Below are 15,691 nucleotides of genomic sequence, written 5' to 3'. Positions count from 1 at the left end.
CGACCTGCTGGGCTCCGGTGATCCTTCCGCCTCAGCCCTCCAAGTAGCCGGAATTACAGGCGTGCACTACCATGCCCGGCTGATTTTTTGATTTATTGTAGAGATGAGGTCTTACTGCCCAGGTGGGTCTCGAACCTGCGGGCTCAGGCAATCCGCTCACCTCAGCCTCCCAAAGATGTGGGATTACAGGCTGAGCCACCAAGCCCGGCTTAATTTTAATTTTAAAGATGTGGGGTACAATTCAGAGTTAGATCTACAAATGTTCAAGGGGTGTGCCACTCCCTCCCCTGGTAGTTTCCCTCAACTACCAATCCCATCCCCTCTCCTGATGTTTTAGCTTTTATTTTGTATTTTGTAACTCTCTGCTCTAATCCTCATTATTTCCTGCCTTCTGATAATTTTGGCTTTAATTTTCTCTTATTTTTCCTAGTTTTTTAGTTGCAAAGTTAGATTATTAATGTGAGATCTTTCTTCTTTTTTCATTTCCCTCTGGTCCCTGCTTTTGCTACATCTCATAATGGTTTTTTCCCCTTTGTGTGAAGATCTTTTCTGCTTTCTTTCTGATTTCTTATTTGACTCATTTGCTATTTAAATGCAATGCCCACATATTTGCAAATTTTTCAGTTCCCTTCTGATGTTGATTTCTATATTTATTTCATTGTGGACGAAGAAGATACTTTGTATGATTTTAATTTTTGAGATTTGTTGAGAATTGTTTTATGGCCTAATATATGGTATATCCTGGAGAATGTTACATGTACATTTGAGAAAAAATGTATATTCCACTGTTTGGGGTTGATGAGTTATATATTAGTTTCTTAGGTCTAGTTGGTTTATGGTGTTGTGCAAGCCCCCTCTTTTCTTGTTGGTCTTCTGTCTATATGTTCCATCTATTGTTGAGAGTGAGATACTGAAGTCTCCAAATATGATCGTAGACCTAGAACTCTATCGTCCTTCCATTTTGTCAGTGCTTGCTTCACATATTTGAGGGCTATGTGGCTTAATGTGTACTGGTTTATAATCGTATCTTTTGATGAATTGATATTATTGTTACTATGCAGCATCCTTTTCTTGTCTCTTGGAACAGCTTTAAACTTAATGTCTATGTTGACTGATCTTCATGTAGCCACTCCAGCTTTCTTTTGGTTACTATTTGCGTGGTCTATCTTTTCCATACATTTACTTTCTTTGTCTCTGAATCTAAAGTATCTCATCAACAGTATACCCCTGGATCGCATTTAAAAACATTTGTTCTTCCCACATTTGCCTTTTGATCGGAGAGATTGAATTATTTACATTTGAAGTAGTTATTGATTGGAAAGAGGATTATTTCTGCCATTTTGATATTTGTTTTCTCTGTCTTGTCCCTTTGCTTCCTCGTTTTATCCATTACTACCTTCTTTGTTAATTATTTATTTTGGTAGTGAACTATTTTGTTTTTTCTCATTTCCTTTTATGTATTAAAATATTATTTTTGGTGGTTACTGTGGGGATCACAGTTAACATCCTAAATTTATATTTTATTTATATTTTTTGCGTTGGAGTTTCACTCTGTCACCCAGGCTGGAGTGCAGTGGGATGCTCATTGCCATCCCAGCGTTGACCTGCTGGGATCCGGTGATCCTTCTGCCTCAGCCTTCTAAGTAGCTGGAACTACAGATGTGCTTCACCACTCTTGTTCAATTTTTTTATTTGTTGTAGAGATGAGGTCTCGCCAAGTTGCCTGGACTGGTCTTGAACCCACAGGCTCAGGCAATCCATTTGCCTCGGCTTTCCAAAGTGCTGGGATTACAGACTGAGCCACCGAGCCTGGCCCATCCTAAATTTATAAACATCTACTTTCAATTGGTACCAACTCAACTTTACTAACATACAAAACTCTGGTCCTATACGTCTCCATCCTCATCTTAAGTTGCTAATATTACAGATTTCATCTTTATAAATTATGGACTCATTTAAATTGATTTTCATTTTTTATGTATATGTCTTTAACATCACGTAGGAAGTAAAAAAAAAAAAAAGAGAATCACAAACCAAAAATATAATTTACCCATGTACTTATCTTTACCAACACCTTCACTTATTTGTATGGCTTTGAATTATTGTTTAGTGTTCTTCCATCTCAGCCTGAAGGACACCCTTTAGTATTTCCTGCAGGGTAGATCCACGAGCAACAAACTCCCTCAGCTTTTGATTATCTGGAATGTCTTAACTATTCCTTCATTTTTAAAGGGTAGTTTTGCGAAGATATTGAATTCTTGACTGGCAGTTTTTTCCCCCTTAGCAGTTTATATGTAGTAAGTCCCCTACTATGAACCTTCAAGTTGTGAACTTTCAAAGACATGAATGTGTATTTGCCTGTCCAGTCATGTAAGTTAGTTCACATTCTGGTATACTTTTCAAGGTACTGTTCTGTAAGACTAAAAATATTATTTTGTGTGTTTTTTTTTTAATGTATTATTTGTGTGAAAAGTATTATAAACCTATTATAGTATATAGTACTATGTAGCCAATTGTGTTAGTTGGGTACCTAGGCTAACTTGGTTGGACTTATGAACAAATTGGACTTATGAATGTGTTCTCTGAATGGAACTTGTTCATATGTAGGGGACTTACTGTATGTCATCTCACTGACTTCTACCTTCCATAGTTTATGGAGGAAAATTAGCAGTTGATCTTGTTGAGGATCCATAATATGTGATGATAAGAATATGTCTTATCATTGTCTTTCAACTGTTTTATTATAATATCTTTGAGTGTAAATCTCTTTCAATTTTTCCTACTTGAAGTTTGTTATGCTTCTTGGATATATAGATTAATATCTTCCATCAAATTTGGAGTTTCCATTCATTAATTCTTCAACTATTCTTTCTATGCCTTTCTCTCTCTGTTCCCTTTTTGGGGCCTCCATAATGCATATGTTGTGCTGCTTGAGGGTGTCTTGCAGGTTCCTTAGAATTTGTTCTGCTTTTTTCATTCTCTTTTTTTCTTCTGCTCTTTACACCAGATAATTTCAATTGTCTTATCATCAGTTTAACTGATTTATTCTTCTGCCTATTCAAATTTGTTGTTTAACCACCCCCTGGTGATTTTTTCATTTTAGCTATTTTAAGCTCCAGAATTTTTGATTGGCTTATTTTATAATTTATATCTGCTTATTGATTTTCTCATTTTGTTCATGCATTGTTTTCCTGTTTTAATTTAGGTCTTTTCCAATGGTTTTCTTTAACTCTTTTAACATTTTAAGGCAGTTCATTTAAAATTTATTTCTAAGTCAACTTATTGCTAAATGGAGAGAAATTGGAAGTATTTCCCCTGAAAACTGGAACAAGAGAAGGATGCCCACTCTCATCCCCTCCTTTTCAACATAGTTTTGGAAGACCTAGCTAGAGCAATCAGACAAGAGAAGGAGATAAGAAGTATATAAATAGGAAAAGAGGAAGTCAAGTTATCCCTCTTTGCAGATGACATGATTCTGTACCTTGAAAACCCAAGAGAATCTGTCAAAACTTCCTTGCACTGATAAAGGACTTTGGCAAAGTCTTAGGGTATAAAATGAATGTGCAAAATACAGTCGCATTTCTGTACACAATAATAAGCAAACAGAAACCCAAATAAAAAGCACAATCCCATTCACAATAGCCACAAAAAAATGAAATATCATGGCATCTTCCTAACCAGAGATGTGAAAGAGCTTTATAATGAAAACTATAAAACACTGCTCAAAGAAATCAAAGATGGCACAAATAGATGGAAAAATATTCCATGCTCATAGATTGGAAGAATCAACATTGTTACGATGTCCTACCTAAGGCAATTTACAGATCTAATGCAATACCCATTAAATTACCAGTAGCATTCTTCTCAGACCTGGAAACAACAATACGGGAATTTATATGGAAACATAAATGACCATGAATAGCCAAAACAAAAAAACAACAACAAAAAAGAAAACCAAAAACCAAAAACAAACAAACAGACAAACAAACAAAATGGGAGGAATCACACTCCCAGACTTTAAACTTTATTATAAAGTTACAATAATCAAAACAGCCTGTTATCAGTACAAGAACACAGGCATAAAGACCAGTGGAACAGGGTAGAGATTCCAGAAGCAAAATCTCAATTTTGCAACCAACTCATCTTTGACAAAGCCTATATCAACATTCACTGGGGAGAGAAGAACCTATTCAATAAATGGTGCTGGGAAAACTGAGCACAAGCAAAAGATTAAAACAAGACCCCTACCTATCACCATACACAAAAACTACTCTAAATGGATCAAAGATCTAAATGTAAAACCTCAAACTAAAAGAGCCTTAGAAAATGCAAGAGACACTCTTATAGAAATTGGAACTGGCAACCAATTCCTGATCAAAACCCCAAGTGCCCACACCATAAGAGATAAGATAGACAAGTGGGACCTCATCAAACTGAAAAGCTTCTGCAAAGCCAAAGAAACCATCAAGAAAGTGGGGTGATAGCCCACAGACTAGAAAGAAATATTTGCCAACTGTATGTCTGACAAATGTCGAACATCCAGGATCCACAAAGAACTCAAATGTGCTGAAAGGAAAACAAACAAACAAACAAACAGCCTCATTAAAAAGTTGGCAAAAGACATGAATAGATACTTCTCAAAAGAAGACACACAAGCAGCCAACAGATACATGAAAAAATGTTCAGCTTCACTAGTCATCAAAGAAATGTAAATCAAAACCACACTGAGACACCACCTAACTCCAGTCGGGGTGACCGTAATCAATAACTCAAAAAACAACGATGCTGGAGAGGATGTGGTGAAAAGGGAACACTTCTACACTGTTGGTGGGAGTGCAAACTAGCACAGCCTCTGTGGAAAACAGTTTGGGAATTCCTAAAAGATCTAAAAATTGGCCTTCCATATGGATCCTGCAATGCTCCACTGGCAATATACCTGGAGGAACTCAAATCACTCTATGAAAAAGATACCTGCATGTGTATGTTTATTGCAGCATTGTCCATACTAACAAGAACATGGACTAACCGTGCTGCCCATTGAAAGAGGACTAGATAAAAAAAAAAAAATGGTACATATACACTATGGAATATTACACGGTCATAAAGCAGGACAAAATTATGAACTTTGCAGCAACTTGGACACACTTAGAGTCTATAATACTGAGTGATCTATCACAGAAACAAAGAACTGAGTATCACATGTATCACATGAGTATCACTCATAAGCGGACCTCGAACAATTATCGTAGTACTGTAAGAAAAGGATTGGCAGTAGTGGGAAACTGCCGGGGTGAGGGGTGGGATTGGCAGAAGTAGGAATCTGCCAGGGCGAGGGGAGCACACCTCACCTACAAGGGCACTTGCATAATGGACATTTGTATACCTAACCCTGAATTGTACCACATATCTTTAAAATTAAAAAATTTAAAAAGAAAAAAAAAATTTATTTCTAGTATGTCCAATGCTTGGGCTTCCTCATGGATAGTTTATATCACATTTTAAAAAACCTATAATGTCTTCATTTAGTTATATCTAAAAACTTTGGTATGCATTTCCTAAGAAAGAGTCATTCTCACACACACTTTGGTACAAATAACAGATATCAGAGCTTGTACTTTGTTAGATTTATTCCTAGGTTCCTTATCTAAAATTTTTTTTTCTGATAAAGAGAATCTTTTTATTTTTATATTACATTTGATAATTGATTATTGCTTGGGTATAGGAATGGTATTAAATTTTGTAGACTTTTGTATCCGAAATCTTGCTGCATTCTTTTATTAATTCTAACAGTTTGTTAAGTCTTCATATATACAATAAGATTATCTTCATTCAAGGACAGTCTTGTCTTTATTTAGACAGCTTGCATGCATCTGGTTTCTCATTGTGACTTTAGCCATTTGTTAGGGCTTCCCTTAGAATGCTGACAGCTAGGTGGGAGGGCACTCCTTGCTCCTCTCTTGAGGTGAGAAAGCTCTGTATTCATCACTGAGTATGCCACCCACTTTAGTGCTTGCATAGATGTTCTTTATTGAGTCGATGAAATGCCCTTCTCTTTCTAGTTGCTGAGTTTTGCTCTTTAAACAAATGAGTAAATGTTTGCTCATGTTACTAGTATTTGCTAGTTGCGTTGTGTATTTTATTATTGAGTTTTGAGAATCTTCTATGTATTCTACTTACAAATCTTAGATCAGATATATGATTTACAATGCTTTTCTTCTGGTCTGTGCTTTGTCTTTTCATTCTCTTAACAGTCTTTCAAAAAGCAGACTTTCTTAATTTTGATGAAGTACAAGTTATCCATTTTTTATTTTATGGACATCTCAGTAATACCTGTGAATTATCTATTTAACCTTTTCTATAAATGTCCAGAAAGTAAATATTTTAGGTTCAAGGGTCATATATTTTTCTCAGCATATTTTTCTTCTTTTATTTTATTAAATACTTTTGTTCAATCTCTTAAAAAAAGCAAATAAACAAACAATAACAACAACAAAAAACACCTCTTAGTCCACAGTTGCTGCACACTGGATTTGGCACATAGGCAAGTAGTTTGCTGACCTCTGGTCTTACTCAAGGTCTTCCCTCATGTTTTCTTCTAGAAGTTTTATAGTTTTAAGTTTTGCATTTATATATAAGATCCATTTTGAGTTAAGTTTTTTCTTTTTTTTTTTACTTTTACTTTTTTTATTTTTAAAGATGTGGGGTACAATTCAGGCTTAGGTATACAAATGTTCATTGTGCAGGCACCCTTGTGGAAGAGGTGTGCCCCCGCTTCCCTGGCAGATTCCCACTGCTGCCTTTTCTAAAAAAAATGTGGCACAAGGTATGGATTGAGGTTCAGTGTTTTTGTGTCTGGGTATCTAAACTTTCCAGGACCATTTGTATGAAGACTATTCTTTCACTGCTAAATTATCTTTGTACCTCTGTCAAAAATCTGTCAATTGTATATTTGTCCATCTGCTTCTGGACTTTCTATTCTGTTTCATTTATCTATTTGTCTGTCTTTTTACCAATTTCCAATCCTGTCTTGATTAATATAGTTTTATAATTAATAATTAGACAGTGTTAGTCCTCCATCTTTGTTCTTATTTTCCAAAATTGTTTTGACATTCAAGTCCCTATTGAATTCCTATATAGAATTTTAGAAGTGTTTTGTTAATATTGACAAGAAAGCCTGCTGGGATTTTGATCGGAATTATTGAATCTATGGACCAATTTGGGGAAAATGAACTTCTTAAGAGTATTGAGTTTTATGATCCATGAACATGATGTATCTTTTAATTTATTTAGATTTTCTTGAATTTTCCTCATTAAAGTTTTGTAGTTTTCAGTGTTTAATTCTTGTACATCTTTTTTTTCAGGTTTTCCTTAAGTATTTCATGATTTTTGATGCTATTATAAATAGTATTTTTATAAAATGTCAATTTATAATTGTTTGTTGCTAGTAGAAACAAATGAATTCGATTTTTGTATATTGATTAACTATGAGCAGAGAACCTAAAATATTTGAATCCTTTCATTTTCTTTTAATTTAAAAAAGTTTTATTTTGTTTGGTCTGGGTGTGGGGGCTCACATCTGTAACCCCAGCACTTTGGGAGGCTGAGGTGGGCTACTTGCTTCAGCTGGGAAATTTGAGACTAGCCTTGGCAACATAGCAAAACCTTGTCTCTACCAAAACATCAAAAAATTAGCTGGTCGTGGTGGTGTGTACCTGTAGTCCCAGCTACTTGGGATGCTGAGGTAGAAGGATGGATCGCCTGAACTCAGGATGTTGAAGCTGCCGGGAACTGTGATTCTCATGATCATGCCACTGCACTCTAGCGTGAGTGACAAAGTGAGACGATGACTAAAAAAAAAAAACAAAAAAACACCAAAAAAAGTTAGCATGCTAATGCTCATTTACATTTCTCTGACTAGAGAGGTTGAACATTTAAAAAATATATCAGTTGGGCATTTTGTGAGTCTTCTTTATTTTTTTGAATTAGAATCTTACTCTGTTGCCCAGGCTGGAGTGCCATGGCACGCTCACGGTCACAACAGCCTTGACCTGCTGGACTCAGGTGATCTTTTGCCTCAGCCTTCCAAATAGCTGGATCTACAGGTGCATACCACCATGCCTGGCTGTTTTTTTTTTTTTTTTTAGTTTGGAGTCTCACTCTATTGCTCAGGCTTGAGTGCAACGGCACATTCACAGCCACTCCAGCATTGACTTGCTGGGCTCTGGCGATTCTTCTGCCTCAGCCTTCCAAGTTGCCGGAACTACAGGTGCATGCTGCCTCATCCGGCTAATTTTTTATTTATTGTAGAGATGAGGTCTCGCCAAGTTGCCCGGGCTGGTCTTGAACCCATGGGTTCAGGCTAGGTTTTTGATGTGTTGTAGAGATGAGGACTTACCAGTTTGTTCTGGCTGGTCTCGAATCCCTGGGCTCAAGCGATCCTCTTTCCTCAGCCTCTCAAAGTGCTGGGGTTACAGGTGTGAGCCAACATGCCCAACTGTGTGTGCTTTCTTTTGAGAACTATCTGTTCAAGTCCTTCGGCCATTTAAAAACAGAACCATTTGTTTTCTTGCTATCGAGTCATTTGATTTCCTTGTATGTTTTCGATATTAGTTCCTTGTCTGATGTATGATCTGCAAATATCTTCTCCTAATCTGTGGATTCACTCTATGGTTTTCACCACTTTGAAGAAGATTTTTAATGTGATGCAGCCCCATTTGTCTGTTTTTGCTTTCATCGACTGTGCTTTTGAAGCCATAGGCAAGAAATCTCTACACAGAGGAATGTCATGGAGATTCTCCCCATGTTTTCTTCTAGTAGTTTCATAGGATCAAGTCTTACATTTAACTCTTTAATTTATTTTGAGTTGATTCTTATAGAAAGAGTGAGATAAGGGTCCATTCTTATTTTTCTGCATGTGAATATCCAGTTAAAACACTTAGTGAAGAGACTATTCTTTCTCTATTGTGTGTTCTTGTTACCTTTGTCAAAAATCAATTGACCACCAATGTGTGAATTTATTTCTGGGCTTTTTATTCTATCCCATTGATTGATGCGACTGTTTTTGTGCCAGTACTGTGCTGTTTTGATTACTCTTGCCTTATAACATATTTTAAGATCTGGTAGTGTGATGCCTACAGCTTTATTATTTTTGGTTGGGATTGCTTTGGCTATTCAGGGTCTCTTGTGGCTACATACGAACTTTAGGACTGACTTTTCTATTTCTATGAAGACTGACATTGACTTTGTGATAGAGGTTGCATTGAATCCTTAGTTCATTTTGGGCAGTATGGATATTTTAATAATATTTATTAATTGAACGCAGAATCTCTTTTCGTTTATTTGCATCATCTACAATTTTTTTCATCAGTGTTTTATAGTTTTCAATATACAGATCTTTCACTTTCTTGGCTAAATTTACTCCTAGGTATTTTATTTGTTTTGATGCTATTGTAAATGAGATCGTTTTCTTAATTTCTTTTTCAGACAGGTAGTGTATAGAAATGCCACTGCTTTTTTGTAAATTGATTTTGTATCTTGCAATTCACTGAATTTGTTTATCAGTTCAACAGGCTTTTTTTTTTTTTTTTGGTATACTTGTTTTATAGTCCAGAGTATGGCTTTTATCTTAGTAAATGTTCTGTGTGTATCAAAAAAGAATGCATTCAGCTCTTGTTGGGTGAAGCGTTCTATAAATATCTTTTAGGTCATGTTGGTGGTTCATGGTGTGATTCTAATCTTCCAAATCCTTACTGATTTTCTGTCTGTGTGCCCTGTCAGTTATTGAGAGTGGGGCATTAAAATCCCTGACTACCGTGGTGAAGTTGCCTATCATTCCCTGGAATACTGTTAGTTTTGGCACCATGTATTTTGAAATTCTGTTATTAGGTACATTGGCATTTAGCATTATCTCCTCTTGATGAATTGACCCCTTTATCATTAACAATATATATATATTTTTGAGAATGGAGTCTCACTCTGTCACCCAGGCTGGAGTGCAGTGGCACGCTCATGCCACCGCAGCCTCGACCTGCTGGGCTCCGGCCATCCTTCCTCCTTAGCCTTCCAAGTAGCCAAAACTACAGGTGTGCGCTTATCATGCCTGGCCAATTTTTTGACTTACTACAGAGGTGAAGTCTCACCAAGTTGCCTGGACTGGTCTCTAACCCACGGGCGCAGGCAATCCACTTGCCTCAGCCTCCCAAAGTGCTGGGATGACAGGCTGAGCCACCGAGCCCGGTCAACAATATAATTTAATGTAACAATACACCAGGCATTTTGCTTGGAAACTCCTTAGATATAAAAATCCAAGCTCATCCCTTACAAGTTCTGCTTTCCGCTAACTCCAGAGCACACAATTTCGCTAAGTGTCTGCCAGCGAGTGATAAGTTCCCTCCTTTTTTCAGCTCCCCACTCCCTTCTGCTGTCCCACTGCGAGTGTCCTCCAAGTACAGTCTCCTGCCTGATTGCAGCAACGTAGACGGTCCTGACACGCCCTTCTGCGTCCTTCCAGCCTCTGCCTGCTGTTGGCCTCCAGCCACAGCCACGCTTTCAGGCATTTGTTATGGCAGCACCCACTTCCAGGCAGCGAAAGCTGTGTTTATTCTCTCCAGATGTGCAACGAGTGACCTGAGACATAGAGGCACAGAGCAGCACCTGTGCATGGTAGGCACACAGTTCTGTGGGACGGGAGGACGGTGCTGTCTGCCGGCCTCCCCACTCAGTCTCTCCAGGCTGAAAGCTGCGTACTGGCTGGGCTGAGGGTTTTGCATCCAGGGAAGAACACGCTTCAAAGTTCTTTCCAGTTGCTGGCGGGTGTGGTTCTGATTGTAGCTCTGAGGACCCTGTTTCCTAGCTGCCTGTCACGGTAGCCCTTCAGCACCTGCAGACAGACCACCTGGCTTGTCAGTGGCTCCTTCCTCCTCCAAAACAGGCAATGGAGACTCTCCCAGGTGTCTAGTCTCGCCCTTCCAACCTCCCTGCTGGAGAGAGCCCCGCCCTTAATAAGCGATCGCCTGACTCATGGCCCACCCCATCATCTCCCTGTTGGGGAAGTCAGCTGATGAGGACCTTAATGACATCTGAAAAATCTCCTCGGAGCAGCCTGTCGTTTAGTGTTTGATTGAAAAACTGGGAGAAGGTGTGTGTCTGCACTGGGGACCTACATCTCAGGGGACTCTCAAGAGTTCTGTCTACCACAACAATTCTGTGAATCCTGGACTGACGGGGTAATTTCAGAGAAATTCTCCATTGTTTCTGTGGTTTCCCGAAATATATTCTGGGGACACTTTAATGTTAGTTTCTGGCTTAGGGTTCCTCAGCGGGCATAAATAGCGTAAATTTGAACTTCAGACCTACATAAATGCAGGGAAATGGTTAAAAATTCCCGAGGGAGTGTTTAGGCCAAGATAACAAAATTCCATGCTGTCATTTTATACTTGCGGGTAATTCTTTTTCAAGTTTTTTTTTGTTTTTGTTGTTTTCCGAGGCAATAACCCCTTGAGAGTCCTAGCTTAAAACTGCAGTTCTGGTTCCAACTCTCCTCCTCACTCGTGTTCAAAGATTGCTCCTGTTCCTTCCTGATTGTTAAATCTCAACCTTCTGGGCTAGAAGATGCCTCGCCCCCTACCTGCTGCCTTGGCCCTGGGAAACCACGGAATGGTCTCACATGATTCTCAATTTAATTTCCAGTTACCGTGTTTTGTTTTTGGGAATTCCTTCTATTATCATTTTAGATCAACATGGCTTAAAAACATGTTTGACTGCATCTTGCTACCTTTATGGTGGTGGGAGGGAGGTTTCCTCCAACTGCCGCTTCAACGCCAGCGGAATTCTTGTCTTTCCACCTTGTGGTTTGAGACCTCGGCTGTTTCTCACTGTGCCCGGGCGGCAGCCCCTTCGTGCTCTCCCGTCCTCATGGCCTGGGCGAATCCGTCTCCAGGCAACTGCCAAGGTTACCTTTGGAAAATGTAAAACGGATCACAAAACCTCCTGGCTGAAAACCGCTCAGAGCGCCACCTGCTGGCACCAGCTCTTGCCTCCTGGTCTGGGCCTCGGACCTCTCGGAACCTACCCCTTCTCGGTGGCACCCCCTCTGCCTCTCTGGGCCTGAACCCCCATGCGTGATCCTCTCCAGGACCTCGGTGCTCCGTGGAGTGCCCTTCTGCTGGCCGTCGGGGTGGGGCTTCTCTTGGTTCTCCAGGCCTCATCCCAGGAACGTCCCCCGCAGCCCCAGGCGGAGCCCCGCACCTGCTCCCCCCTCTGCCCCTCCGCTCATGGCTGTTGGAGAGGAGGCTTCACCCCACTCGGACCCAGGACCTGGCCCAGTGCTGCAGAAGGCACTCAAGCTGCCACAGCGTGGGGTGGAGTGTAGAAGGCCAGAGGGCGCCTGGCTCTCAGAGGCCCAGCCGGTCCCCGAGATGGGGTGGCCACGTGCAGCTCTAGGCTGCTCTTGTGCCGGATGGAGCAGAAGCTCGTTCAGCAACGAGTCCGCCTGACCAGAGCAGACAGATGTTCTGCAAATAAATCATCTTTGTAGGCCTCATCCTTTTAGTCCTTTGCTTTTATCATTATTTTAATTGTCCACATGGATGGAGCACATGTGCTATTTCAATATAAGTGCATGAGATATAACGATCAGGTCAGGGTGTTTGCCGCCCATCGTGGCAAACAGTGGCCATGTCTTCATGTGGAGAACATGCAGACTCTGCTCTCCCAGCTGTTTGAAAAGACACAGCACGCTGTTGTCCCTCCACAGTGCTCCAGAGAGCCCTAGAAATTTCTCCTCCGATCTAGCTGTACTTTTGTGTCTGCTGTCCCACCATATCCCTCCCCATTCCCTGTAGACCTCGTCCTTTTAACTTCAAGCTGCGGAAACGAGCCCAGCTGCTAGCGCCACGAAGTGAAGTGGGGCCGCCACCAGGGCTGGGGACGAGTGGTGGCAGCTGGCGTGGTCCCGCCGAGGCCTCCTCTCCTGAGGCGTGCTGGCAGCAGCCACTGCGGCGCTCAGAAGGCAGCCTGGGACCCGTCCACAGGTGAGGACGGACAAAATCTGCCCCACTCATGCTGGTGTGGGGGCTGTTTCCTCCTCGTGTGTTATCGTGAATGAACCCTGTGGGCAGGCACGTGGCTCAAGCCTGTCATCCCAGTGCTTTGGGAGGCCAAGGCGAGAGGATTACCTGAGCCCAGGGGTTTGAGACCAGCCTGGGCAATTTGGAGAAATCCCGTCTCTACAATAAATAAAAAAGTTAGGCCAGACACAGTAGCTCACGCCTGTCATCCCAGCACTTTGGGAGGCTGAGGCGAGAGAATTGCCTGAGCCCAGGGGATCGAGACTAGCCTGGGCAACTTGGTGAGACTCCCGTCTCAACAATAAATAAAAAAGTTAGGCCGGACATGGTAGCTCACGCCTGTCATCCCAGCACTTTGGGAGGCTGAGGTGGAAGGATCGCCTAAGACCAGTGGGTCGATGCTGGGGTGGCCGTGAGGGTGCCACTGCACTCCAGCCTGGGTGACAGAGTGAGACTCTGACTCAGAAAAGAAAAGAAAAGAAAAGAAAATGAACCCTGTGAGCATCCAGAACTGCACCCTTGAGACACTGTGGACGTGGAGGGACTCCCTTGAGAGAAGGAATCTTTGAGGACACCGAAAGGAGACACTGATTTAAAAACTCTGCTTATTAGCAAGTCTGGACCAGGAAAACGCCTATGCCATTCCATGAACAGCTCGCCGATGGGAAATGGGAGCTTCTGTGTGTTTCGCAAGTGAAGCCGAGGGGCCTCGTGCACGAAGCCCTTGCAAGACTCTCTCTTCCCATCCTCCTCTCCCCCTTTCGTCTTCACTCCCTCCCTTTATAGAACACTTATTGCGGGCGTGATACTTTCAGGGACACAGACATGGCTTTGGTTCTCAAAGTCGTCATGATCTTGTGTGAGTTATAGCCAAGGAAAATAGTCCGTTGAAATATTGGGCGACTGGCTTCCTCCTGTAAGGACCTGATGCCCCCTCTCCTTGTTGAATCTTCAGTTTCCATAGAAACGAAGTGGTGATATCAGTCAACAACCTGATGGATGTGAGGTAGAATCTTCACTAACCAGAGCACAGATGCTCTGTGAGTTGCTATAATCATTCAGAGATAATATGATTGTCTAGTGAGGGAGCCCAAGAGGAACAGCCGAATAACTTATTAGAAATAATGGTGACATTCAACAAAATATTTGTAATAAGGTTGGGTTAGGTTTGGCCGAGAATAACAGAAAATTCCCTAAACAGTGACATAAACAAGTTGAACAGGACTTATGTGAAGAAAATTGCAAATTTGACCGAGGGACATAAAAAAAAGATTTGGGTAAATGTACATTTCTCAGTGGCAATATTTCTCAGTGAGTAGAATAGATGCCGTGGAAACACTGAATTTAAGACTTACATTTATCACCCTTCCAAATAAAATATTACTGGGAGTTTATTTATTTACTTATTGAACCTGAAAAGATGAGCTCATCAGGAGAAATAAGGCAATGTGGAGAAAATGTTTTATGAGCGGGGTCTGTCTGAGACGATGAAATGCACGAGGAAGCGCCAGTCAGTAAGATCATGTTCCTACGATCGAAGTAGACCCAGAAACTGTTACGATGACTGAGAAGGTCCATAAACATGCATGTATGCTGTGTAGATAAACATACGAATGTACTGGCTGTCGGCACCCACAAGCATCTCCTTGGTTGGCGAGCAAGCTGGCTCTTCAGGCAGCAGGAGGAGGAGGTTGTCCCGTGAATGGTGGAGCTGGGAAGGCAGGCTTTCTGGTGCAGTGAAGAAAGACGGAGCCTTGCCTCCTCTCAGATGCCAAACTTAATTCCAGACAGACGCCAAATATGTGTGCCACAAACGAAAACATAAATATATAAGCAGGTTGCGTCGCTGAATATTTTACACAGTCTGTGGCGGAATGAGTTTTCTAGCACAGAACCAAGGGCAAACACATATGGCAAGATTTAAGTGTGTAAAGATTAAAAGATAATTTTACGCTTCAAAAAATGTCATAAATAAAACATGAAAACATGTAAATAAAAAGCCTAATGCAAACTGAAAATAAGTTTTTTTGGCACCCTTGGGAAACAGAGGTGCGGTATTTTTACATGTGAAAAGCTTGTGTTGTGTTGTGATGAGAAGAGAAATGTACAGACAGAGCGAGACCAGATGTCACGACAGGACGACACAGCGGCCTTGCAGCTCCTGGGGTGTCCTTCAAGGACACTGAGAAATGAAGATCTGAAATGTAGAAAGGAGGCAACGCCCTAGGGTCCCCTTCCCTGTGGCAGCTTTGCTGTCCCTTCCATAAATCCTGCTTTCCAAAAAAAAAGTAGGATCTTTCTTTCTGCACTGATAGCACTCCTGCAAACATGGTGAACGTTCCTAAAATCCGCCGGACTTTCTGTAAGAAGTGTGGCAAACACCAGCCCCACAAATTGACACAGTACAAGAAAAGCAAAGACTCTCTGTATGCCCAGGGAAAGCGGCGTTATGACAGGAAACAAAGTGGTTATGGTGGGCAGACGAAGTCGAGGCTAAAACTCCAAAGAGGCTTGAGTGCATTGAGCTCAACTGCAGATCTAAGAGAGTGCTGGCTTTTAAGAGATACAAGCATTTTGAACTGGGAGGAGATAAGAAGAGAAAGGGCCAAGTGATCCAGTTCTAA

At 41.1% G+C, this 15,691-nt stretch overlaps 1 pseudogene; it reads left to right on the top strand.

Moving 5' to 3' along the window:
• Positions 1–15,395: 15,395 nt before the first annotated feature.
• On the top strand, positions 15,396–15,691 carry LOC103249823 (annotated as a pseudogene).

This window comes from Carlito syrichta, unplaced genomic scaffold, assembly GCF_000164805.1.
Source record: "Carlito syrichta isolate Samal-C Ts95f unplaced genomic scaffold, Tarsius_syrichta-2.0.1 Scaffold123496, whole genome shotgun sequence".
Lineage (NCBI taxonomy): Eukaryota > Metazoa > Chordata > Mammalia > Primates > Tarsiidae > Carlito > Carlito syrichta.
Note: the sequence above shows the minus strand (reverse complement) of the source record. Positions and strands in the feature narration are given on the sequence as shown.